At 42.7% G+C, this 27,716-nt stretch overlaps 1 protein-coding gene across 1 annotated transcript in view; it reads right to left on the bottom strand.

Moving 5' to 3' along the window:
• The window catches only part of Cdon (cell adhesion associated, oncogene regulated), an 84,948-nt gene extending 57,934 nt beyond the window's left edge, over positions 1 to 27,014 (bottom strand). The window contains exon 1 of the mRNA XM_041657216.1: positions 26,815 to 27,014. The gene's annotated coding sequence lies outside the window, so the exon portion shown is untranslated. The remainder of the gene's footprint in view (positions 1 to 26,814) is intronic.
• Positions 27,015 to 27,716: the final 702 nt, after the last annotated feature.

Genomic DNA, 27,716 nt, shown 5'->3' with positions numbered 1-27,716 from the left:
ATCCATCAAAAAGGAGGATAAAGAGTCACTGTAGTTACTGTGTGGTTTTAATTTATAACATGTATTCTTCTAAAAATAAATTTATATGCAAAAATTATCTGTTGGCATTTAAAATGTTAAACTTCTGTTCAAGAATATATTCTTAGGCTGGAGAGATAGCTCAGTGGTCAAGAGCACTGTTGCTCTTCCAGAGGACCCAGGTTCAATCCTCAGTACCCACATCCTCAGCACCCACATGGCAGCTCACACCTGTCTATAACTGTCCCAGGGTTTTTGACACACTAATACAGACATATACACAGGCAAAACACCAATGAAAATAAGAAAAAATAAAATTTTATAGATATACATACCTATATAGAGACATATTTGTACATATATGTGTGTGTGTGTGTATATATATATATATATATATATATATATATATATATAGCCTCCCTCCCATAGTGCTTTTTTTTTAGTCTATCCACCATATATGCATATACAATAGAAGTACACACACACCTATTTTCCTAACTTAGGGAGGTAGTAAACTAAACTAGGCTCAATTAATTAGGCAGCCGACACACACATACACACACACACATACACACACACGCAGAGATACATGCACACCCACCAAGGCTCCTCTAACTCACTGGTCTCAGAAGGAACTGATGGACCATGAGAAAGCCCTTCTACTGCTTTCCTACGTTCAGAGAGTTCTTTCCAGTGTAATCACGTCCTTCCACTGCAATCCTGAAGAGACGCTTCCCAGTCACTGTGCTCCCAGGAAAGGCTCTGGTGGTGCGGATGCTCCCACAGACAGCAGAGTGCCAGGAAGAGGGAAAGCAGCTACAAGAAACAGGCCCATCTGTCCACAAATCAGGTTGACTCTCCTCCATACTGAAGAAAGCCGTAATGCCATCTGGCAAAGTTCTGCTCCTTGAGTCTCAAGGTTCAAAGAAGAGCTGCTATTTCCTAAGTAACCAAGATTGAAGCCTCTCCCTTCCCTGCACAGGTAATTTGTGTGTGCCACACTTTCTGCGCCATGCTGGGCTCAGCAGAGGTTCTGCTGGCAGCGGGAGGCTGGAGGTATGCCTCGTCTTAGCTCGGAAAGGAAACACTTCCCTAACGTTTGCTTAACTCATTGTTCGGGTTGTGAACTTACTGCTTTTATAACCCCTCTTCAGCACGCTGCCAGGACAGTCCTTTGGGGAAAGCCCTTCCTGAGATTTTAGGTTTGATTTCTTTGTTTTTGAAGCATTTTTTTTTTTTTTGCTTTCCTAAGGCTGATCAAGGCTCTTTTTCTGAATTACACCCCTCCCCAACCCTCCCTGCCTCCCGTCCTCTAACTGTGAACAAAAACTTGGCTCTGGGATCAGTATAGTTCTTCAAAATAGGAAAAGTTTTCAGGTAGTTTGCATTTTAAAGGGATCCTCTTCTTCATGAAAAGTAATCTTTAAAAAAGAGAACTGATTCCCATTTTCAATCAATTTCAAAATGTACCATTTAGCAACTGTTGAGAAAAAAATATTTTTCTGCAGTAACTAAAACCTAGGATATGCTTAGAGAAAAAAACTTGGTTATGTGGTGTAAGATTAATCTAGTACAGTTACAATCATGGAAGTCAGACAGAAGACATTTAAAAAACAAAAACAAACAAAAAGAGCACATTTAAACTACCAGAATATTAATCATATACAACTTTGAGTCTCCTGTTAAGTCTTTCTTCATTCAAAACACTTAAATAGTTTAGTGAAGACACTAACATCATTTCCTGTGAATCCTTCTTTCTCTTGCAGCAGCACCCTTTGAACTGTCAACACACAGGACGTCTTTGGGTGAGATATTCTGAGAAGCAAAGATGAGGAAGGAGTAAGCCCTGAACTGAAGCAAATCACAGCTCAACTAAGAAAAATGAACATGGACACAACCCCAGCAAGCAAAAGTTATTTGAAAGTTCAAAGCACAGGAATGTACTTTTCACTCAGCAGATCCTGGATGCATGCTTACTGTTGCCAGGTGCTAGGCTACTGAGGACAATATGGTGTCTTCCCTGTGGGCTTGGGGTGGTCAGATGAGGGATGATGGTGCAGAAGCAATTACAATGCGAACTTCTATAACAGCACTGTCCAAAGAGCCACTTTCTGTCAGAGCAGCTATTCAACATCTTTTACACTTGGTGGATGACTTCTTTCTATGCAGTACTTTTCAGAGGTTAAAGAAAAACCTTCAGAAAGTTGTGTCTTGGTTCTAAAGATACAATCACCAGTTATGATTCATTTAGTCAGAAGCGTCATACTAAAAAATTGAATTGCATGTTGATTAGATGGTTCCCAAAACAGGGGACTTTGTGGACAGATGCCAAGTAGAAAGGCAGTAAGGATGCTTTCCTAATCTGTCTAAAGCCATGGCCCCATTTCCAAGGGTGAGGAAATGTTCATACTTCATTTTTTATTTTGTTGTAGAGTCTTTTTTTTCCTTGCCAGAACTTTAAGTGCACTTTGAAAACAAGACAACTAAGAGTGATTCCAAAAAAAAAAAAAAAAAAAAAAACTTTCAAAGAACCTCTTCTTGGTTCCTATTGTCTATTGCCTCTAGAAATCTGTTTTGTTTTCGTTGCTCAACAGGTATTTTTTTCTTATGTACAAAAGCTGGCTTGTATTGACTGGAGCCTAACCTAACGTTTCCACCACAATCAATAAAGATCACTTTCACTTAGTGACTGAGTTTTCAGAGAGTAAAGCAGTTACATGTGGAAGACATGGGTGAGCAACGGAATCAATATACAAGTCACAGGAAGGACTTATTTCACCTAGACCTGGGGGCTGAGATTTCTCAGCGGAGGCAGGAGAATTACTGCAAGTTCAAAGCCAGCCTAGGCTACATATATGTAAGGAGACTCTGTCTCTTCACAGAAAGAAAAGATACATAAATGAAATCAAATTAATAAATCAGAGAATGCAAGGAGAAAATGGTAAGGGAGGGAGAAGGAATGGAAGAGACAGCTTCTAGAAAGGACGGACAGTGTGTATAGAATCTGTAGAATCTACATATAGAGTAAGGAAGTACATGGGCTAGAGTACAATAATATATATATATATATATATATATATATATAAAATTACATTAAGGTATTTGGCTTTTATCCTGAGAGAAGGACTATATTCTACAGGAGAGGGCAAGCTCAAACCTGCACCTCTGCAAAGCCATTGGCACTGGAATGTGGAGAAAGGCTGAAGACCAGTAAGAGGAGGCTGCTGTGCAAGAAAGGAACTCGCATTAGAGAAACTGTCAGAAATTTTAAAGATTTGAAATCCCCAAGGCCTGACATATTTAAGTGATGCAAACGGCAGAACTGATGGGATGCAGTCCACAGAGCTCAGGTCTGGGAGAGAACGCACCGCTCAGACATCACCGGAACCCATTTGTCTACCCACTTCCTGTTTCTGCTGCTCTGATAGTCAAGGAACTGAAGTAACTGTCTATATTTCTGACTAAGACAAGTGACCATGCAGGTCGTCTGCACTTTCTCCGACAGGAAATCCATGAGAAACAGCAGGCCTTTGTGCGTACTGTCTGGAAGGTGCGCGGGGAACCGGGTACCTGTACAGATGCTGAGTCCGACGGAAGTGGGGGGGAAAGAGAGAGCAGATGGCCCCACAGATTCTGTGGGCACTAGTGGAGACCAACAGCTAACAGAACTGCTGGCCCCACAGAGGAGGTTACCTCAGGCTGAATCCTGAAAAGGCACCTCATTTGTAGAAGCAGGAACTCCCCCCACTCAAAACTACGGATCCCAACAAAGCTTCTGCTGGGAGAACCTAAAAAGGGAGGCAGAACTGATTATCCAGGGATGAGACTGAACAGGCTTGATAGAAAACTCAGCCCTGAAACGACATTAATCAATCTCAATCCCCCCCATTCCAGTCTCTAATGTACTTTTCAAAGGTGCCATGAGCTAGGTAATCAAATACATCCCACACCCCCAGACTGTCACTCCTTCATAATTACTAAGGCTTTGATGGATGAGTCTCCTTGCTGTGTGCACGGGGGCTCCCAAAATGAGAGAACAGCTGGCATTCATCTTTCAGTAATTTCACAGGAAGGACTGAAAGAGGGTGAGGCAAGAAGCAGCAAAGAGCGTACCATCATTATGAGCCACAACAGATATATTATCTAACGGTCTGCCATTCTGGCTCGGGGGATGACAAACTAAAGCATCCCTTAAAACAGCCATGTGCATGTGACAATGACGTATTTATCCTCTGACCTGCTGCGTAGCCTGGAGATTGAGAGAAGGAATCTGTTGGTCTCAAGCTATTGAACTCCCAAGTCCTGCTCCTCTCACTAAGGAAGCCCTCCGGGTGTAAAATACAGACAGTGTCATTTGTGCACACTTATTAATAACCTTGCCATCATTCAGGTCAACCTTCTTCTGAAAGGCTGGCGCCTACAGATTTTCCAACCTTCCCCCCACCTCCCCATGTTTCAGTAGAACCAGCCAAACATACACACGACCCTGCTGCCTTTCACTGACGACCAGCAAGAGCGGAGGAAGAAAATGGAAATGTCGTGGGAGGTGTGGCACCAAAAAGGCCAAGTGAGCAAAGAAATAATCAACTCCACATGAGCCACTCCAAGACTGACACAATAGAAAGGGCCTAGGACTAACCCCAGAAAAGGTCACAGGGATCAAGGGTCACAAGAAAAAAAAAAGGCAACAGCCAGGGGCTGCCAGCTGCAACAGGCATCAATGTGGTCCTAATTAGACACCAGAAGAACCTCTGAGTGCAGGGTGAGGAGCTATTCACAATGTTTGTGTGCTTTTTAAAAAAGTCACATCAAGAGTTACTTGCCACTCTTCCTAACAGACGACTTCTTCCTGCTCTTGAGCAATGGAAACCAAAAATTGCGGAGACCAGATAATTCTGGCACCCACCAGGAATTGTTCAGGAGGGTTATGAACATTTAAGAGCATAGCTGTATGCAAATCATGAAACACAAAAAAAAATCTTGGGAAAGATTACTATAAAGATAAAATACAGCAAATCTCAAAGAATTACTGAGCAATCCTACAGAGTCAACACTTGCCACAAATATACCACTCCGTGGATTGGGGTTTATTGTTGGCAGTGGCTTCATGGGAAAAAATAACAGAATTATGGTAACCACAAAACAAATGCTCAGAGAGAAGATTTTTGTTTTTTTTTTAAGTTCGCTAAAAACTAGAACAGACTGGTGTTGTAATGATGCCATCAGACACTTGGCTAGCTTTCCTTGGTGGGGGATGAGAAGGAGGAACATGGAAAGAGTTGAAAAAGAAGTGGTTAGGTAATATTATTAATATTGCTGTTTAAAAGTGCAGAGCTTCACTGAGACCAAACGATACTGAGCCAACAGTTTCCCTGGGCAGTTACAAAACACGACCCTCACTGGGTTTAGATTTCATTTTAATAACTGGGGGAAGGGCTTACGGAGAAACTAACGCCCATGAAGTATATACTAATATATACAGTCAAGCACTGATGGAAGGGCAAATGAGGGGAAAACATCAGAATTCTAAGAAGAGTACCTTTGCTGCATATAAACTCAAATCAGTGCCCATGAATGATAACTCAGTCTTGGTGACTTTCACACCTCTCTACCTGTTGAGTTATAAGTTTTCTTTAATCTACAACATACTGATTTTAGTTTCAGGTTATCTATTCACCTTTAAACTTACTATACAAAAGAACTGAAGAACCCTAGATTTCTTTGCTGCGTCTAGTGATGAGAATCTGGTCAGACACGGCTTCATCAAACCTGCCATTCTACCATGGATGAGCAGCTGTGCACTGACAATAGGGCTCTCCAGGCTCATTCAAAAGTTGACATACAAGTCAATCACAGACTACCACCTAGTCAGCACATAGCAGGCCCAACATGACTGATAAGTCTAAACATAAATAAAAGCTCACAATGGTCCATACCAAGAAAACCTGCACTTCAGAAAACCTTACATCACCACAGGCAGTTAAAAACAAAGTAATGATCAGGCTACAATGTGCTGGTGAACAAGAAACTAGGAAAACAGCCAATTAAGTTCACGGTGTCTTTACACACATAGCACTTTAGATCATGAAGCCTGATCTAACCAGAAAAGCCTGAGAAGTCATCAATGACATAGGAACAGCCTGTCTACAAGAAACGAGGCATAATTTGCTAGAACAGTGCTGTTAGGCTCAACCTAAACTAACCAAAGGCTATTGCATCGTAATATGACACTGGGCGCCAATAAACAGGGTAACCAAAGCATACAGAGACAAGACACACACAGATACGGGGGCCAGCATGGAAGACAAACACTCCAGTGATGCTTCTTGGTGCGAAACTTTTCTAAAGATTCTCTACTGTTTACAACATCGATGTAGAAATGAGGTACAAAAATCACTCTCATTATTATACCTCCGTTTAACCTCATAAAGTCTCAGCTTCAATATCATGATCCAATATTTTCATTAATGGTTATTTCAAACACAATCAAGAAAATCAAAATTTTTAACATACTATAGTCAGTAAATAATAAACAAACCCTAAGTTTTCTAGAGCAGCAATATGAGCGTAAATCTAACTCTGAAATTATCATCCAGTACTGGATCAGGAGTGCCTTGCGTTTGGAGAACACACTTCCACATGCCAGAATACATAAAGTCTTGTGGGCTCTGACTCCTCTTGTCACTACTGACTTTCATGTATAACATGAAGGGGTTTTGTTTTGTAGTGAGGTTTTTTTTTTAACACACAAAGTTTTTGTTCATTTGTTTGTTTATAAAACCAAGAAAGCTGTAGAGTTGACTGATAATCTAACTCTTCCAACATCTCTTGATGCATCCCATTATTTTAAGTACAGGTATAAATGGGGTGCCAATCTGTTAGACTAAAAACTACACAGAGGGCCAGAGTGAGAGAGACGGCTCTGCAGGTAAAGGGAGTCACAGCACAAGCATGGCAGCTTAAGTCCAATGGACCCTGGAACCCTCAGCAAGGTCCAAAGAGAGAACAGACCCCATAAAGTCATCCTCTGACCTTCACACGCACACCATGACATGTGAGCTCTGCCATGAACACATCATGCATGCATGCACACACAAATAACACATTAAATTGCTTTAACTCTTAAAGAGTAACAATTTTCACTAACTTTTATAACAAAAAGGCTGTTTTTGCTGCTATGACAAAATGCCTGAGACTGGGTAATCCATAAAGAGCAGGGCTCTATTTTTGGCTCTCACGGCACTGAAGGCTAGAAGTTGAAGAGATCAGTGTGGTATCTGATGGGGTCTTTGTGCTGTATCATTCTGTGACAGAAAACAAGAGAGCAGGGGAGCAAGAGATGCAGTCTGCATCATCGTCTGAAACAAACTCGTGACAGCTCACACCTACGGTGGCATTAGTTCATCATGAAGGCTGGGCTTTCACACATCTACCCTCCCATTAGAGAGCCCACTCTCAACGCTACTGCCCTGGAAATTAAGTCCCCAGCAAGTGAGCTCTGAGCATATATTTAAACCACATCAAGCTGTCAAAGGAGCTCAGAAATAAAGGATGGGTAAGGGCTGGGGCAATAAGGTAGAAGGTAGCAGAGACCCTGTCTCCTAAAACGCTACATCTCTCACATTAGCACTCATGATCAATTTCAAACATTTTCAGTGTTAAAAAACAACCAAAGAGACAGAATTTCATTTGTAAATATTTTAAAACAAAATTACTGGTCGGTAATCTAAGCTGATATGTTTCCCTTGCCTTAATTACGTTCAGGCAGGGACTGGCAAGATGGCTTAGAGGAGAAAGGCACCTGCCACCAAGCCTGACAACTTGAGTTCAAATCCCCAGGTCCCAGATCCCACACAGTGGAAGTAGAGAACTGACCCTCAAAGGTTGTTCCTGATCTAGAGGTGGACATAAAGCACATGCATATTCTCATTCTTTTTTTTTAAATATTTATTTATTTATTTGTTATGTATACAATAGTCTATCTGTGTGTATGCCTGCAGGCCAGAAGAGGGCACCAGACCTTAGTACAGATGGTTGTGAGCCACCATGTGGTTGCTGGGAATTGAACTCAGGACCTTTGAAAGAGCAGGCAATGCTCTTAACCACTGAGCCATCTCTCCAGCCCCATATTCTCATTCTTGATAGACGAGAAAGAGAGAGAGAGAGAGAGAGAGAGAGAGAGAGAGAGAGAGAGAAATGTAATAAATAATTGTATAAACAAAGCAACAAAAGAATGTTCAGACAGAGACCAATAAGATGCCCCAGTGGGTAAAGGCAGTTGCTACATGACCAGGCCTCTTGAGTTCAATCATGGAACCTGAGTAAGTGGAGGAGACAACCAACCACATACATGGCAGAGCATGCACATCCATATGTATACACCACTTACAGACATATACAATTTAATTCTTTATTTTAAAAAAAAAAAAAAGACTTTTCAGAGGGAACATCCCCTAACTTAGTGTGGCGTGAGTTCTCTCCAGAAGAAAAAATTCCCAGCCTTAGAATCCTATAACAAGCATTTTACAACTGCTCTCCTTAAATGAGAAGAAGACACGGAAGTCTGCACGCACCGCTCACATTATAGCTTGCCTCATTCTTGGCAGACACCACACTTACAAAAGGAAAAGGGAGAGAAGCCACAGCTACCATAGCCTCAGCCCTAAAACTGAAGCATAGTGCTTCCACGGACGAGAGAACGAGTATGTGTGTCTACTCATGAAACAAATAATAGGCTTTGTGCCTTTTTTCTTAAGTAAGAGACATGATGTTCATGGATTCACTGCAAGAACTTAAGCGAAGGGGTTCCCTTGTTCTGTCAAAGCGCCTACCACCTCACAGTCAAACCATCCACGAGGCAGTCCCAGGATTCTGCAGACTGTCAGAAGTGTGCAGGTAGTGAAAACAAAGCTCTTTTCATGACGGGGGACTTATCTTTAAAGGGGGAAGTACCCATCCGAAAACTACTCAGGTGTGAGAGAGCAAGCTGGATTTATCCATGCACGCCACATGTGTGTATGGAAATACCACCTAGAACCACATTAATATATGCAATGAATACAACTAACACATGCTAATAAGGGAAGTCAAAACAAATGATATTAGTTTTTAAAATGAAGGTTAGGGAGGAAAACACTGAGGTACCGAGCCCTCAGGGATCTACCCTTGAAGCATCTCATCACACCACAATCACCTCCTTTCTCCCTGCTGCCTTCACTGCCAACACAAGCAGCTCAGGGGTGAAGGCCAGACGGCAGGTGTGGGTGTTCCAGAACATCAGATATTGTTTTGTTTATCTGAATTACAATCTTTGCTCAAATGGCCTGCGGGTGCACATAAAACATACTGCTAATTAAAATAACCAGCAGCAGTACTAATAAAACATCTAAAAAGCAACTATTTTATAGAGAGAGGCTTTTTAGGAGCTTGCCTCCCAACCTCAGGATACAGAACAACCAGCATGCTGTTAAAACTAAATGAGTTGTCCCAGTTTCTGCTGGAGGATAAAAAGCAACTTAGACCTGGAGCCAGGCAGAATCAAACTTGACACCGAGGCATCACATGTTCTTGGCATGCAGCTCCTATGTGAACAAACACCTAGCCTAGGCATCAGCCAAAAACCACATCCTAACATCAACAACTGTGCTCATGACCTGCTGAATTTACACAACAGCTATACATTCCAGGCTTCTGATGATGGTGATTGAATTTAAAAAGGAGGTGCCTGGATGTTCAAAGTGTAGCTGTCTTGGGACAGTCACCTAACATGAACATGGTCATGGGTTCAGTCACTGCAGGAGATAATGATAGTGGGGGAGGGAGGGAGAACTGTTTAAACCACCTGTGTTCTATGTATGAATGTCAAAATCTGCCAGGCAAGAATATTAGCATTTTTTAAACTAAGAACTGTTACCAATTATAACTGTTCCATTCAAACCAGACAGAAAAGCAAGAGGGAAATAATTTCACAAAGAATGGAGCTTCAGAAGCAATCATTTTACCTCTTGGCTATTTGTTTTGTTTCTCATTCTCTCCAGGTCAGTATAGAATTATCTCAATTATCTCAACATTAAGACACAACTGAAGACTTGGTTTCTCACTATCTTAAATTGGTGTACACTTTTACCAGTTAGATATCACTCTTTATGAAGCAGCTTTCCCTTCTTCCCTTTAGATTCTCAGACCTTGGTCCTCATGCCAGCACCACTGCTTTCCTTGACAGAACAGGTCTCTGCCACTCAAAAAGAACCAGCCGTACAAGACGCCCCACCTACACCATCATGATTGTCTTGGCCAAACATTTCCCTGCAGGGATGCGCCATGCCCAAGCCTACATTCAGCTCAAGGAAGGCCCTGCTGGCCTCTTCAACTCTCTACACACTGCTGTAAAATGTGGGGTTTTAAACTTTCTTTCCTTAACAATGGCCTTGACTCTCATTTTAATGACTTCCCATGTGTAAAAACTGTAGCCTACAGCCAGGCGGTGATGGTGCACTACTTTAATCCCAGCACTCAGGAGGCAGAGGCAGGTGGATCTCTGTGAGTTCAAGGCCAGCCTGGTCTACAGAGCGAGTTCCAGAACAGTCAAGGCTACACAGAGAAACCCTGTAGCTAAACAGATGTCACAAGGGGAAAGTGCAGGCCTCACTTTACCTGCCCTGCCATACTACTAGGGAAATGAAGAACCTAGGCTAGATTATTTTCAGGTCACAGGTAAGGCTGAGGATGAGAGGAGGTGAGAAGCCCTTATCCCTTCCACTCACCTGTACATGAACCTGTTCTAAAAACTAAAGAGTCTTTAAAAACCATTTAACCACTTGGTCAGCTCCGTGCTAGAAACATTCCCATCTGTTTAGCTCACCACTTTGAGCCCAACGCGGGAAGCAGCTGTCACGAAGTAAGTCTTCACATACTTGACAAATGAACAAGCCCACACTGCAAGAACCCCAGCAGTATTTTCTGAAAATGGCACAGTTGACAAACTACTAAATTCCCGTGCTAAAACATTTTGCTAAGCCAGCAGAAATAGTAAAAAAATAGTTGAACATTATCAGACAGATGCTTTTTGAGACCCAGCATTCTTGCTCTCTGACCTGGCCACTGAACTCTGCCTTCTAGTGAGAAGCCGTATTTTTGTCTTCACTTATTCGTATGCTGGTGCTTACTTATCTGTTTTATATCAATCTTTAAAACTTAATACCCAGCATTTTCATTACACATAATTTAAGACAGTTCCAAGGGGATTATTAGTGAAGCACATGATATGGAACTGAGGAAATCCAGAAGGCAGAGTGAAAACAGGTTCAAGGGGAACTGTCCTCACAAGGTGTGTTAAGCCTGAGGAAGAGACTCAACAACAAAGCACCTGAATCGCTAGTCTGAAACACAGTCACCAGAAGGCCAAGGGACAGCAGTGGATAAATGGACACTCAACAGTAGGGTTACTCCATAAAGCCTTGCAGCCAAACACACACAGGACATGCATGATTACCTTTATGTGGATATTTATGACACAGAACATCAGTACAGGCTAAATAGCAGGACTTGATCACACATGATGGCCAGGTATTGTATAATATACGAACTGTAGTCAAAGTCACAAAGCAGGGAACATGGGAAGTCAAGGGCTCTGGAATAGTGACACTAGTCCATATGAGGGAGGTGACTCAACACAAAAAATTCCAGCCACAGAAAACCCTAAAATCATTAGGTGGATCTTTCTATTCCCTGCCAACACCTACTTTTCAGTCTTGAATGTGGTAAAAATCTAAGGGAAATCAAGTACATGTATTAAGCATTCTGCTACAATGCCAACTTCACTTACACTTACAAGAGAAGATGTAGTTATTTCCCGTCAGTGCAGGCAGTATCAATCTGATGATCTGTTTACATAAACAAACTCCACTTTCATTAGTAGGTATGAAGTCAGTAGTTAAAATGCTGTATTTAGACCAAAGCTAAAAAAGAAAGACTTAACTGTAGTCCGGAGTTACTGGTCGGTTTTTATGTCACACCCCCAGTGGTAAGTTACTGATGGAGGGGGTAGGGCATCTTCACAGATCTGGGTTAAGAATGGTGCTGGGAGATGAAGCAAGAATTATATTTTCAAAAATGCAAGATGTACATTCCCTAAGATTATAAACGCTAAAATAATCTTGTAAACGCTACCCAACTCCAAAACCACAAGACCACGACCCTATGAAAACTCTATAAATGCAATACAGCCAAACTTTATCCTCTTTTTATAGGCCCCAAATGGGACATCATAAAGCCTGTGCATTGGTAGAACTGCGGTACAGTGTTTTCTCCAGAGTACAAGTTCAATACCACTACAAAAATTACTATGCTTCCCTGAATGCCTGGATTTCTGTGTGTGGTGGGGAGAGGGAGGGGAGTTCTTCCTTAGCTAGACCCAACTCTCTTGGCAGACGAACGCAGGTAGAACATTTGGCACATTCCGGTCACACCATGTGAATGGGAATGAGACATGGAACCCAGAGGCCAGCACAGAAGCCGGCAGCTACACTCCACTGTCCAGATATGAGACATGGAACCCAGAGGCCAGCACAGAGGCCAGCAGCTACACTCCACCGTCCAGGTATGAGACATGGAACCCAGAGGCCAGCACAGAGGCCAGCAGCTACACTCCACCGTCCAGATATGCTATCACAAAGGTCAAGTCGGTTTCTTGTAATTGGAAAGCAAGGAATTGAAAATGCCTTAAAGCCAAACATTTCCAAATTGATTTAATTTCATTAGAAAATGAAGGGGACTTTTTTTTTCTTTTTTAGACTAATCCCATTATATTAAGAAATATATAATATCAAAGCAATCCATGTTAAAGATGTTATGCTAGGAAGCAGGACCTCAAGTAAGAGACTGAAGAGACTGAAGATACATGGAGTGCAGAATATAAGCCTACCATGCACAGGGCACCAGAAACAGTATTAACCTGCACGTTACCTTGCAGACAAAAACTAAGCCACTATTGTTCTAAAACCATTTAACTGTCACTTAAGAAACGCATGTTACTATAGAAAATTATATCAGACAGTTTATACTTGGCAAATACAAATCAGAATTATTATTCATTCTTGTTCAGTGTTTTTTTTTTTCAAATTAAAAATAATAATAATACAAAAACTAAAAAAAAAACCTCACAGCCCAGAGTCATCAATCACCAGGAGGGTCTGGTTCTGATATTATATGAGCTCTGTCAGCCTTAATCAAATTGCCTGCCAGATCGTAGATAAGTAATGACTTGCTTAGGTTAAGCCAGGCCAGAGTTTTCCTTCTGCAGTATATACATCTCCGGAGTGAAAATAAACAACCTCACACCTCGCTCTGGGAGCCACACTGCACTGAGATTACAACTCAGCCTTCTCCAATAGAGGAGGAGGGCAGCTTCCAGTCCGAAGGACAGCAACTCTTCCCGCTTCTCAGTGTGGCCACCAACTATTCTAAACCATGTCACTAAGCACTTAAGGAGTATTTTGATGATCTACCCTAAATTAACACACATTAGACATGGTAAGGTACTTCAACACTGGCTTTCAGCTTGGCTAGCATTACTGTGATAGAAAACAAAACTGAAATTGACCAAAGTAATACTGAGTTACTTAAAACCCACAAAACTTGAAACGCCATCCTCACATGAAAATGAAAAGCGAGATTTGGTCTCAATATCAGCAGTCACATTTCAGAAACAAGGAATACCAGAGAATAACCAGTAAGATTGGAGACAGAATGCATCAATTTGAAGACTGCATTTGTTCTATAACCAAAAACATAAAGGAAAAAGTGAACTTTACTTCTAAAACGTCCCCTTCGCTTTTTGCTTTTACTATAACTGGGAAAGCCTTTCAAGCTGCACATTCCACCAAGATAACAGTGTAAAATAGTGTCGAAACATCCAAGTATTTTTCTCTGTTCCAAAGGAAAAAGTCAGAAAGCCAGGATCCAGTAACTAGGCGAGGAAATGGAATAAGACACCAGGGATTCAATTTTAGCTTAGCAGAATTCATCTCGGTGTTTTCCATTAGGTCTATCGGCTGAAGAATGTAGAAATTGTGGTTTAGAATTATCAAAGACAAAAGAAAAGCACAGAATTTAACAACTCTCATCTATTACTAAGCACATACAAATGTGCACTTGGAACCTAAAGTAAGTCCTAAAAGAAAGCTAGAAATTTCAAATAACACTTTCCCCACAGTCAACAGGGAGACTTTGAAAGGCCACCTGACTTTGAACTAGATTAAAACCTTTGCATCTGATACCAGTGCTCATAGACCTCCTTGCTCACAAAAACTGTATTAGCTCATGCATTTCTTATGAGTAGAGGGGGTGGGGAAAGAGAGCTGTGAGCCACTGTGGAAAGCAGAAAGGGCTCTGCAGAGGTTATTTAAGAAACCATCAGGGCAGGAGAAACGCATTCTATATAAGGAATAAAAAGAACCACAAAACAAGAGTTTGTAATTGCTCAGCAGGGGGACTGAGGACAGGGTGTCTGTGGCTCCCCCTCAGCCTGTCTTGCATGCAAGGCCCAGACTAGGTCAGGACTTCTGTTTCCCAATCTCCTGGAGGCACCATTCTTATAAGTCTGCAGGGCACCCCAACAGACAAGAGCCTCGCTCTGCAAAAGCAATACTTCACTCTTTTGTCAGCATATTATTTATTGTCGGACTCCCCAAGCGCACAGGCAGCATTCACTCTAGGTGAATGAACACACAAAAGACGCTAGTATTTCTCCATGAATGAGAAAGAACCTTTACAAGCAAATGGGGACCTTGTTTGCCTACTAAATGTTAAAGCCCACCCACCCCCCCCATCCACCCCCATCCCAAAAACTCACATTTCAACATGGAGAGAAAAAAAGAACCGTATTTTTACAAAAGAACAGCTCAAAACAGTTTCTCACTCTGGGTTGCTGAAGAACTAGAGAATTTTATACGTGGGACCTCCTGGTTTGATTTCATGCTTGCTAACATCTATAATTCCAACTAGTAAAATACGTTTTCCCTACTCTTCTCTCTCTCTCTCTCTCTCTCTCTCTCTCTCTCTCTGTGTGTGTGTGTGTGTGTGTGTGTGTGTGTGTGTACACATATATAGCAGGCTAAGAAAACAAGAACCAAACCTAATGTCCTAGTGTTTACTTGCAGGGCTAACCACTTTCTTTCTTTTCTCTAGTAATCTACTATATATTGGGAAGAAAATCTCAAACTAAGAAGCACCTCACTGAACGGGCCCTTTAAATAATGTTTATGCTCATGTCCAGGGGTTGGGGAGGACACATTTGTCTGGACTTCCCTGAAGTTCACACTCAGGAAACCCACTCTGGGAGTTAACTAAAAGATTCCTATTAACATTGGTAATATGCACATAGGCAAATCCCTGAGCTAAAATTTATTTGATGCCACAAAGGCCAGATAGCAAACCTCTGCAAGCTGCATTATATTATTTAAAACCCCACTGTGGCTGCTGTCATAGCAACAAATGTGAAATTATTCTAAGACCTAACCACTACGACAATAGTTCTTTTTAAAATACATCCTCAAACACAAAAGAAATAACAAATCATGACAACTGTGTTTGCCAGCTTCATAGGCGACCATGGGTAACAACCAGCCTCAAAATGACTCAAAATGAACTTCAGCTAGCCAGGATAGCAGGGAAAAAGAGCTTAGCTCAAACACATGATGAAATTTACATGAAAGACCTATAGATGATGGCAATCAAAGCAAGACTAATACAACTTATTTTAAGGGAGAAATCCAACTAAAATACAAAATAATTTAAAGTATGATAACTAGAGCTTGGAATCAGGACTGGGGAGAAAATGGATGTTTATTTTTGTTATAACCTCAAAAGGGACTTATTGTCTTTTTAAAGTACTGTTTTTCAGTAAATATAAATAAAACTATACCAATTTAGAATTAGGGCAAATCCAATGAGAATATAGCTTGAAAAAATTAAGATGTCCACGAGTAGAACTGGTTTAGAAAGACACCTATCTGCACCATCAAATGTGTGCTCAACACAGAACAATGTGCACTTCCTTCTGCATGGGCTTCCTAGGCTTAAAGCCTCAACAACTGCTTTGAAATGGAATCCTAGAGCCCCCAGTATCGGCACCACTCAGGAGAAGATGGGAGAGCAGCTCCAAGTAAAGGCTAGCCTGGTATATAGGAAGACCCCATCCCAAAAACAGCAGGCCAGCAGTTCAGCCAGTAGACGTGTCGGTACACAGGCCTGAAGACCTGAGTTCAACCCTAGACCCACAAGGTAGAAGATAATAGACTCCTGAGAGTTGCCCTCTGCCTCCATGCATGCCACAGACATGGCTCATGCATACCTCAACACAAAGACACATACACGCATGCGTGCACACACACATACACATATACACATGCACACACAAGCACACATACACACACGAAATTAACAAACACTGTGATAATAAAATAGGGTGGCAACCATGCAGAAGGATGTACCAATGAGGTAAGTCATGAACATGGCACAGTAATAAGCCGTCAGTGTGGTTCCACTCGAGTTTCTAAAGCTATTAAGTACTTAAATTTTCTTTGTGGAATTTCCTGGTGCCAAGGTTGACTGGATCCAAAGCTCAGACGCTAGAATGCCAACAACCGAAGTCATTTCCGTCGCTGCACTCAGACTTCACCTTCTCAACATTGTCTCACAAGGTCACCAAATGTTTGCAAGCCCTGAGCTACAGAACGTTGAGCCATGAGGGGGAGCCCCTTTTATGAATGAGGTTTATCCAATCTCCATCATGACAGGAAGTGCACACTGACACACAGGTGAGTGGGACTTCTATTCCAGCTAAAACCGTTCACTCCCGAGTTCCTACGCTTGCAGCTCACACCGATTTGCTATTTTATTATACATACTCCCTGAGGGCAAAAATAGGAAGAGAAGCCAAAAGAAATGGGCAGGGGAAAATGTCTCCTCCCCAGAGCATGATGCCTTTTTTTTTCTTTTTATTGGACTAAAAAGGGCTGCCAAGTTCTGATGTCACTCGAGTAATCTTAGGGCCTGATAAAAGTAGTATTTTACCCATTAAACATTCATTTCCCTTGCCAATTTTACCTCCCAGCCAGGCGATGTGTACAATTACTCACTATACAGATACCAAATTATTATAAAACAGAGAATACTAATTACAGTAATTCTGATACCACAAAAGCCCAATAACTGTCAGAAATTTCCCTGGCAAAGAGACAGAAGCCAGGATGTATTTTTTAGTATTTACACACTCAAGGGAACCCCTGTAATAATAGCCAGTTAAAACACAAACAAGCAAAACATGACCTCAACTCCCTAGGCACTAATGCTATACAGAACAAAAACATATTTTAAATACATAAAATTGCTAAACTATTCAAAATACCTGACATGCATCAGAGTACCAACAGTTGACATTTCACAGTTCTTAACCTTAAATTCTATTTCATTGTTTTCTGAAAATTCTTCGATCTTCATGATTAGGAGCTATGTGATATTTCCCTGAATTGAAAATCTATGATTTCATTTGATTTTTATAAGAAACACTGTGTGTTGAGATGATCCGAAGATCTAGAAGAAAGAGCCGAGTATGGTGCCCTGTGCTCCACCTAACTGCTCAACATTGTGTTCCTCGCCAGTAAGACAAAAGGACAAAAACACAAGGGAGAAAGATTCACTTCGGCACACTGATCATGGTGCCAGCTCAACCTCCACAGGCCTGCGGTGAGGGAGGACATCATGACAGTGGACGTCCATGGCTCAGGAGGGTACTGACCTCCTAGCAGCCAGGAAGCAGGGAGAGAGAGAAAAGTAGACCCCCACGAACTCCATTCTTCAAAGGCATGTCTCAGCAACCCCCTTTCCTCCAACTAGGCTCCGCCTCCTCATAGCCCAATCTGTAGGAACCCATTATGAATTAACCCATTATAAAGTTAGCTTCCTCACAATCCAATCAAGCCTTCAACTCATGAATTTAGGGTGGAGAGCACACTCCAGATCCCAACCATAACATGCGGAAGCTTGTTAGAAAGGAAAAATGTTGACTTCTGCCCATCCTATACACTTTAACATTCTCCCAAGAATTCAAACGTCCATCAAGTTCTCAAGGCATTTTAGTGTCAGATGATCGGTAGGGTAAAAAATGGAAGATGGTGGGGGAAACTCCATTGTCAGAGTTTGGCAGAGGCAGATACAATTATGATACAACTGTTCAAAGAGAGCCACGCTCCCAGCTGCAAGGGAGAAACAGCAAGCTAAGAACAGAGTGCTTGCCTGGAGCACAGAGAGCCCTAAGTTCCATCCTTAGAACCCCATAAACCAGACATAGTAGCACATACCTAGAGTTCTACCACTTAGCAGGTGGAGGCAGGAAAATCAGAAGTTTGTGAGTTGGAGGCCAGTCTAGGCCACAAGAGACTCTAGCTCAAATAAAGGCGGGGGGGGGGGGGCACTGAAGCATGGTATTCACAAAATGCCAATCTGGGGATGACATAAGCAACGGGTATACAACTGATCTTGTACACACACACACCCCAAAAAGGATCCAAGCTCTGGGGACCACAGCTCAGTGGTCGAACATTGCCTTAGTGTATATGGGACCCAAGGTTCAGTCCCTAGTGCAACAAGGGCTCAGCAGTTAGGAGAAGTCATTGCTCTCGCAGGGGACCTGAGTGGCTCCCAGCACTCCTGTCAGGATGCTACCACTACCTGTAGCTCCAACTCCAGGGGATCTGATGTTATCTTCTGCCCCCTTGCACTCACAAGTATATACCCACCCCTAACCAACAAAAGACACATGATTAAAATAATGGAATCAGACTTACGGGGAGCAGGCACATGGTCAGACTTAGGGCTAAGGAACATCATTACTCAGGCAAACAATGGACAGTCTGGGAGCCAAGAGCATGGGGAAGACTTAGTAGCTGTTTAGGAAAGGGTCGCGGAGTTTATTTCTTTCGGGATTTTATTTTTGGGGGAGTCCCCACACACTTTTCATCCCTCCTCTTGAATTTTGAAATGGAAACTGGAGAGATAAGGCCACAGCCACAGAGAAAAGACAATGAGCGAGACCTGCTTTCAGGAGAGGAGGAAGGGCAGCTATGTGCACACATAAATATGAAACAGTAATTGCTTGGGCTGGAGACGGTTCAGCAGGTCAAAGAGCTGGCAGCGGAAGCCTTGTGATTAAAGTTCCATCCCAGAATCCATAGTCTCTCTCTGTCTCTGTTTCTGTCTCTCTCTGTCTCTGTCTGTCTGTCTGTCTGTCTGTCTCTCTCTCTCTCTCACACACACACATATGCTATCTCACACATACACACACACACACACTTACGATAATAATAGATTAAATTTAAAAGTGGTAAAAAAACAAAATATTCTTTCCTTTAATTTTTTTTAAATTAAAAGAGATAAAAAAAAATACTACCTTGATGATTCAGGATCACACAGTGCTGCCCACTCTTCTGAACACCAATTACTAATATAAAATGCCATTTTGCAGACAGGAGTTACACACACAGCTACAAGTGGAGCCTAGACCCATCCCAGAGAGTTGTTTGTTAAGTCACTGGCATTGGTTTTTCTCCCTCTATGAGTTTTTCTCTCTCTCGGCATTGAGTTTAGAAAAGTTTGGATGATGGAAAGACAAGAGGAGTATTCGATACTCTTTGCACCTAATTTGTAGAAGCAAGTGAATAATAACTAGACTGACAGAAATAGTATACATACCAAGTGCCACCATTTCTGATACTGATAAATCCAGCTATTAGAAATATCCATTTTTTGTTTTGTTTTGCTTTTAAAGACAGCATTTCACTATGTAGCCTAGGCTGACATACAACTGTACACCACCATACTTGGCTCCCTTTTCTCCCTTATAATAAAAAATTTTGAAAGAAAGAATAACTGACATAATGGTTACAAATAAACTGGGAATCGTACTTAAAATGCAAAGAGCAGGCCAAGTAGAAGCAGTCTCCAATTTTAAGCCAGGGTTAATTTGAGGAAAATGCAGGTCTTTGGAAACAGGACACATTTTCTTCCTTTGGAATTATGCTATGATGGGTATGGGACCTAGCTACAGCATGAAAACCTATTTTATAGAACCTTGGCACTTCCACGAAGGCCCTTGGAGGTCAATGGTCCAATCTCTCATACGCATCATCCTTGGCAAATACCATTAGAATAGTCCAGAAGGACTCAGTCTTTCCAACAGCACAACCTTGCATGAGGCGGCTCCATTTGTTGGACAGTTCTTTCCTCTGTAACACAGTCTGCATCTACAAGTGCCCTACAGAACAAAAGATGCAGCCTGGAGAGACAGCTCAGCAGTAAGAACACTTGCTCTTGCAGAAGACGTGCATTTGTCCAGCACCCACATAGTAGCTCACAACCATTGGTGATGCCAATTCAAAGAACTGACAATCTCTCTTGAGAGCACACACATACAAGCAAATAGTCATAACCCCAAAAGATAAATCTAAAACGTAATTGTAAAAAAAAGAAAGTCACAAATGGCCGCTGTAGCTGTCCCCACATCCAATGACATCCTGGCCATAACAGGCTCTTGGAGTCAGGAGGACCCTTTGTCTACCCATGGCCGTGTGTGAAAAATGACCTGTGTCACGGAGCTATGAATAGAAAGATTTAATAAACTCACAAATGCTGAAAATTACAATGTCTCCCGAGGGGGAAAAATGGCTAATGTCCAAGCAAAACATCCAGAAAACCTTCAGCTAGCATCTCTAATAACACAGGACAAGCTATCCATCTCAACTATAGTCCCCTACAAAGTCTAAAAAAGAAAAACTTCATATCCATTGCTATCACTTTGTTTTCTGTTTCACTGCTTGTGAGATAAATTTCATTCCCCATATTAAGGAATTTCACAAAGCCAAACAGAGTTTCTCAATGTACGGCGATTGTTCAGACAGTGGGTAACACTCTCTACAACAGAAGTGTGTGGCCTTGCTCTTCAAAGTCTTCCTAGACCATAACATCTTAGCTCTACTCTCCCCAATATTTGATCAGCTTTTTTAAAATCAAAAAACAGAATCCTCACGCAAAAACACGTATGTTTCTATGAACATTCTGCAGCTACAGTTTCAACTCAAAGAACAGGACACTATAGTTGAACTGGTGGTTATTCTGCCAATTCTAAGTATTGATCAAGGTGCTTAATCCTGCACATGAAGATAATACACTATCTCACATACTCCTTTCCCTCTATCTTGAAGCTCCTTCCTTTACCTCCTAAAACACAATCAGAAAAAAAAAAAAAAAAAAAAAAAAACGTATTATCAGAAGATTTATAAGGAATTGAAAAGGAAGGTAAATGAATTACTTTCGACTCAGTTTTACATTTTTTTTTAAAAAAAAATGATGTCATGGTTATTTTTTCTAAAATAGCCACTGAGATCTGGTTTTCTTTTTTTACATGAATTTATTTATTATGTGTATAGTGTTCTGGGCACCAGATCTCATTATAGATGGGTGTGAGCCATCATGTGGTTGCTGAGAGTTGAACTCAGGACCTCTGGAACAACAGTCAGTTCTCTTAACTTCTGAGCCATCTCTCCAGCCCCCAGAGATCTGGCTTTCTAAAAATTCATGAAGAAATGTTACTTTTCTTTTCTCTGCCAATGACCATATACCCATGAAGCAATAAAATAAATTTCAAAATACACAAAAGACTCTGTAACAGCTTTAAAAGCATGAATAAGTGCTGCTCACAACAGCATGGATAAACTGTACAGGCATAAGGAGCTGGGCAGGAATGCAGTCACTGAATGACTCTTCCACCAAGTTCAACAGGTGAAATTATCCTATGGCGAGATTCATCAGCACAGTTGTTGCCTGCAGGGAGAGAGGAAGGCTGAGGAAGAGCACCAAGGAGCCTTCCCAGGCAAAAAAAACACGCATCTGGACTAGCTAATGATGGAACAGGTGAGTGCGGACCTAACCATTCGTTTGTTGCTCACTGCATACAGGGGTGACCCTTGTGCAGACCTTTGCCTAGATCAGAAAAGACTCCACACATTGTTTCCAAACGCTTTCTAAGTTTCAAGTGGAAATTTAAGAAAATTTTAACAGATCAAGTTGTAGTAACTACATAGGACACACTATTACAAATTTCCAAGGCTTCCTCCTTATTTGGAACTTAAAAGGAATAGCTCACAGGAGGAATCAATAAAAATAACAGCAGCTAACATTTATAGAAGCTTTACTATCTGCCAAATGTTTTGCTTTCATTAACTCATTTAATCTCACGGTGGGGAAATATCCTATCCATTTAATCCCCATTTTACAGATAAGAACCCAAGGCTAGGTCAAGATCATTGTTCTACGAGAGCTCACATAAATAATGAGCGTAGCTAAAAAGCAAATTCTATGTCAACCTCTTAATTCAATTTCTATTAAAGTAACATAAAAATAAAAATCAACACACAGCTTCAAGCAAGGAAAGATGAGCAGATTATGTAAGGCAAGTTCAATAATGTAAGCAGCATACATATTTTTTCTCTATTAAAAGCACATCCTTGGCATCCAAGAGTTGAAGCTCCTACTCATATTCCAACACACATACAGCAGAACAAAATGTTCTATAAACGTGTTTTGTTTGTTTGTTTTTAAGTATCTATGCCATCAAAAGATATTACACAGTAACTAAACTATTAATTCAGACAGAAGTTGACTTCGGAGTTTAATCTACTTCTTAGAAGGCATACACTGGGTGAAAGAGGAAAATAAGTAAACATAGTCTCAAAGGCGGCTCTTTATATCCTAAACATTTTATTGTGAGAACCCGGTACAGCACTACATGGGAATGGGAAAAAAAGGACTGCACTATCTACATGATTTTAGTTAGCAATAAAATATACCACAGCCATCAAACTGCTGCCACATTCTACGCCAGCTGAAAACTGCTCACACTGTGGTTCACATTCTCAAAAGATGAAAATCAATTAGTGATACCACCCACAGACCCAACGCCGTCCTCTGTGAAAAGTATACAAGAAGTGAACTGGGTTAGTACTCTGAAAAAAAATATGTTTCCAACTATACAGAGGACAGAGGAAGAGGGAGCAGAAGGAGACACACCAATGCTTCTCCACAAATCTGCTCCAGAAACTGTCCAGAATGTTTTTGGAAATTATGCTTTCATTTACTTGGGGCTGCTGGCAAATCTGCGGAGCAATGGCTCCAAATACTAGAGAGTCAACAGAATTCCATAAAATGCTAACAGAAAAGAATGACAAAATGACTTTAAATTCTATAAGAAGAAACATAACAAGCTCAGATGGCAACCAAGGTATAAACTAAACTATGCCTATTCAAACAAGCATTTCATTTTTGCACAGGCAATCGACATGCCATAAAAGCCTGACTTTGCTCTCAAATTTTAAGTCATTACACAATATACCGGCCCTTACAGGCAAGAGCACACTGTAATACAATTTCACATTATTTATCCAAAGATCATTCAAAGAAAACTTACCAAGTCTGCAAACGTGTATCTGCTTGTGCTCAGAGAGAAAGCAGAGCAGCTCTCTGTACTTACACTAGGGTTCGCTTCAGTGCTAAAAGTACATCCACCACAGCCCTGCCTGCAATAAAGTCCGAACTAGCAGTCCGCCTTTGGGTTGGGCTTTTCTCTTACAAGATAAGCTGTTAAGTCATGCCTTGATTTTAGAGCTGCTAACATATGGAGCCTTCTAATGCAGCCTGCCCGCCACCCCCTCTCCTCCTCCTCCCCATCACTACTCAGCTCCACTCCCTCTCCACACATACACATACACACATACAAAAAAGGCACTGCAGGGCAGAAATTCCTCAGGTGCTCGCTAATGGAATTCCCAGGGTCTAGGAGCCGCTTCGGGGATCAAGAGATCTCACAGCCCCTGCTGGGGTAAGGAGCAGCGAGTCTGTTCCATTTAATCAAATACAGAATGAATTTTCAGCTCTATTCACTAGCTTGTCTCCAGGGCTCTCAAAAGGCACCAGGCAGCTAGAATCACACACATGTGGCTCTTTTAGGCAAGTATAATTAGTTTGATTTTAAAAAGCCACATTAATAATATCACCTCGGGACCATTATTCAGGGGACAGATGACAATGATACTGTATGTTTTAAGCCTGACAATGGAGGGAAAGTGCACAAACAATGGGGAAAGCTTGAAGGATTTTTTTTAAAGAAAAAAAAAAAAAACACCCGCAGCTTTTCATTTCAGTGTAGCTCAGTATTTTAAAAGTGACATTAAGTATATTCTTGTATACTACCCCTTAATTTTAACAATAAATAAATACAGCCTTCCCCTCCTAGGCATAGCCCTTCCGTGCCACCTACACAATAAAAATTTAGCACACTGGAGTGTTTAGATACAATGTAAAAGTGTAAATAAAAACAATGTAACATTTTCTAATTCAATCTAGGTGAGTAAAAATCTCTTGAAAAAAGCGCCAGTCAAAAACAAATAAAAGAGTGTGCGGCACACACACACACACACACACACACACACGGAAAAAAAAAAAAACTCCTTCAAAGCAGTACAGTTAGCAACCAGACTCCAAATTCCTATTTTAATTAGTTTGTATTAAGATCACTAAGCTAAAGAAAGTCTACCTGTAGGCAATTCATCTACATTTCTAATGTATTGTCCTAGCTATAATTCTACACAGTAGAGATGCTGACCACCTCCCTGATGTTAACTGATAACACACATTAAAACACCAAATTTTCCAATTCATTATCTTTGATAATTTTGATTCCTTCCCTGATTTCACAAAGGTGTTTGATTCCTGAAATCGCTTCCCTAGTATCTTAGTTAGAAGCACCCATCAGATTTTAATCTATGTGTTCACAAGAGCAACATCTCCAGAGAAGAAGAAACTAAGCGAAACTGTCTGGAGAACCATGAGAGCATGCAAACCAAGAGGAAACACAAGAGGAAAGCGTAAGAACAAGTTATTAAATTTTACCTGACCTTTGAGGAGCACCACCCTATGACACAAGGTCCTATCCCTGGGCACTCCTCTATATATGCCTTGATGATGGGGGAGGGTCCTGTCTTAAAGTGAAGTTAACGCCTTCCACAAAAAAAAAAAAAAAAAAAAGTCAAGCCACCTGCAAAACCTGCCAGAAGTAAGGGAGATGCAGGAAGCAGCCTACACAGATTAGCTCAGGAGTGTATGTCAGGTCCTCAGATTCTTTGTACTTGGGCTCGAAAGTCGCTGCTGTTTAAGTACTTGGCATGGTAGAGGCTGATGAGAACCGCAGCAGTCAATCAAAGCATCCCAAGTGAGTTACTACACAAACAATAGCACAGCACCTCTAGCGACTGATTTTGCTAGGTGATTAAACTATTCAAAGAAAGACTTCCCAAATGCTGTACCCGAGTTTGTGCAAGAAAGTTAAACAATATACATTTGTGTATTTTATAGAAATATAAACGTTTCTCCTTGCCAAACACACACCCCAGGCTCTTCTTTACAAAATGAAACAGGTTTTCTCCATCCTCCTCACAGAGCTTAAAGCACGCAGCAATTTATTTCCACATGTGCGTAACAGAGACTACAGTATTTTGTGCCTCTCTTGAGTTTCTAAGAATTCTTTCGAGTTCAACACTAAACTAAGATTCCCCAGAAAAATTCTGAAGATTTTCTCTTGTCTTATTCTAAAAGTTAAACTATCTGTATCCCACATTTTCATCTATAAGTAGACTGGAAAGGACGAGTTAGAAAAACGTAACAGAATATGTAGAATCATATTAAAAATAAGGCACCTCTTCTGCAGCCCCCTGCCCACCTTCTCTGGCAGACAGCCCTTGAGCTATGCCAACCGTCCACTGGGAATCCGAGGGGTATGGTATCAGAGAGGCATGGACTCTGAATTCACTCAGCGTCTTTCATCATTCCTGGCATTGGCCGGAGACCAAATCTCACATTACCTTTGAGTCCAACCTCCCGTTTCCCAAGGTGTCTGATTAAGGACACAAAGGCTGGCTTTCTGTTAATGAGGTTCCCTAAATTCGACAGCCCAACTGGGGAGCAGCCTGCCCTTAAAACACCTGCCACCCTCTGTGGTCCCCATGAGGAAAGGCAGGCTTTCTATGGAAAGTTCCTTTCTCGAGGGCCTTCCACCTGATTTGGTGGGGTTAGGGAGAACAATGAAGCCAAGGGCAAGGGAGTCTATCTATCCCCCCTCAGTGATTTATTACTGAAATTCCTAAAAGTGGAGAGAAAGCAACAAAGGTCTGAAGCTGCAGGCTGAAATAAATAGCGATGTATTTAAAGTATTTAGTAAATGATAATGCGAGTCACAGAAAGCTTTACAGAAGAGAAGGAAAAATACACTCCCTGGGGCTGGGAAGTCACTGAGTCTGTGAAGGCAGAGAAAGATACATTGTGCAGGAAATTTCTCTTGCTTTTCCCTACACATAAATCACTGTCTCTCCCCGGCATGGAGAGGGGAGACAGAGTCGGCTCCCTTGGGAAAAGCGCCCGCGCCCTCGGCTAAGCGGCATCCCACCTGCCCTGGCAGATCTCGGAAGAAGACCTCAGCGTGTCACTGACACCTCACCCCGCCTCCTCCGGCGAGGTGGCTCCAAGCGCCCTAGGATGCGGCGGCGGGCCGGTTGCGGGGCATCCCTCAACTGCCCTTCCACCCGGACCCCTTGCATCCTGAGGGCAAGCTGGCCTCCGCTTCCCCAGGACCCCCCGCTCCCGAGCCCGCGACCCCGGGTCACCCTCGGGGACCCTACAGCAGGACCCCCGCACCTCTCCGCAGGGCTGGCTAAGCCCCCAGACCTCCTGCTCGGCAGCCGGCTCCGAGAGCCACCCGCAGGTCATCCCCCCGCGCGCTGGCGGCGGCGGCTGCGATCCGAACGGGCCCCTCCATGCACCGGGCAGGGCGGCCGGAGGGCGCGGCGCCTCACACGCGGGGCGGGGGCGCTGGGGCGGCGCGAGGTCCCCGTCTCGTACCGAGCCGCGCGAGCCGGGCACCCGGGCTCCGGGAGGGGAGCTGGGGGGCGGAGTCCCGGGGCGCGCCCCCGCGGCCGCGCTCCTCCCCCGCGGAGCGCGCGGACGCCCGGCACCAGAGCCCAGAGAGGAGGGCACCGGCGGAGACGGAGGCGGGCCGCAAAGGCCGGGACTCCCCGGCCCGCGCCCTGCCGCGGGGTGCGCGCGCAGCCTGCCAGATCAGCGGCGGGCAGGGCCGTACCACTCCTCCAGGGGTGGGGGGAATGATCCGCGCGCTGGCTCCCGCTCGCCGCCTGTCCGCTCGCTCCGCACCGACACCCCCGCGGGCAAATGCACCTGAAGCGTCGGGTGCTGTAGACCCGGTAAGGACTAGCTGCCTAGGCGAGACACGGAGGCGCCCGTCGGGTCTACACTCACTCTCCCCTCACCTTCGCTCGCCCCGGGGAGGCGGCATTTCTGGCTGGTGCACCTCACAACACGTTCCCGGTTCCCGCCCAGGCCCCGCCCCGCCTGCCTACCTTTTGAGGAGCTACCTAGTATTGCTATTCCCTGGTGACCCTGTGATTGCGATTCAACCACTTCCCTTTGCCTTTCCACGACTCCTAGGGTTCAGTTCCTTAGGCAGCTTCCTTTGATTTCCCCCAGGTCACCCGCTCTGCCTTCACTGGGGCAAGTGACAAAATTCTGAGATCGGAAAAGGC

The sequence above is a fragment of the Microtus oregoni genome, unplaced genomic scaffold, assembly GCF_018167655.1.
Source record: "Microtus oregoni isolate MIOR12 unplaced genomic scaffold, Mior012 000008F_ref0000371, whole genome shotgun sequence".
Classification (NCBI taxonomy): domain Eukaryota; kingdom Metazoa; phylum Chordata; class Mammalia; order Rodentia; family Cricetidae; genus Microtus; species Microtus oregoni.
This window is presented reverse-complemented; position numbering and strand designations above follow the sequence as displayed.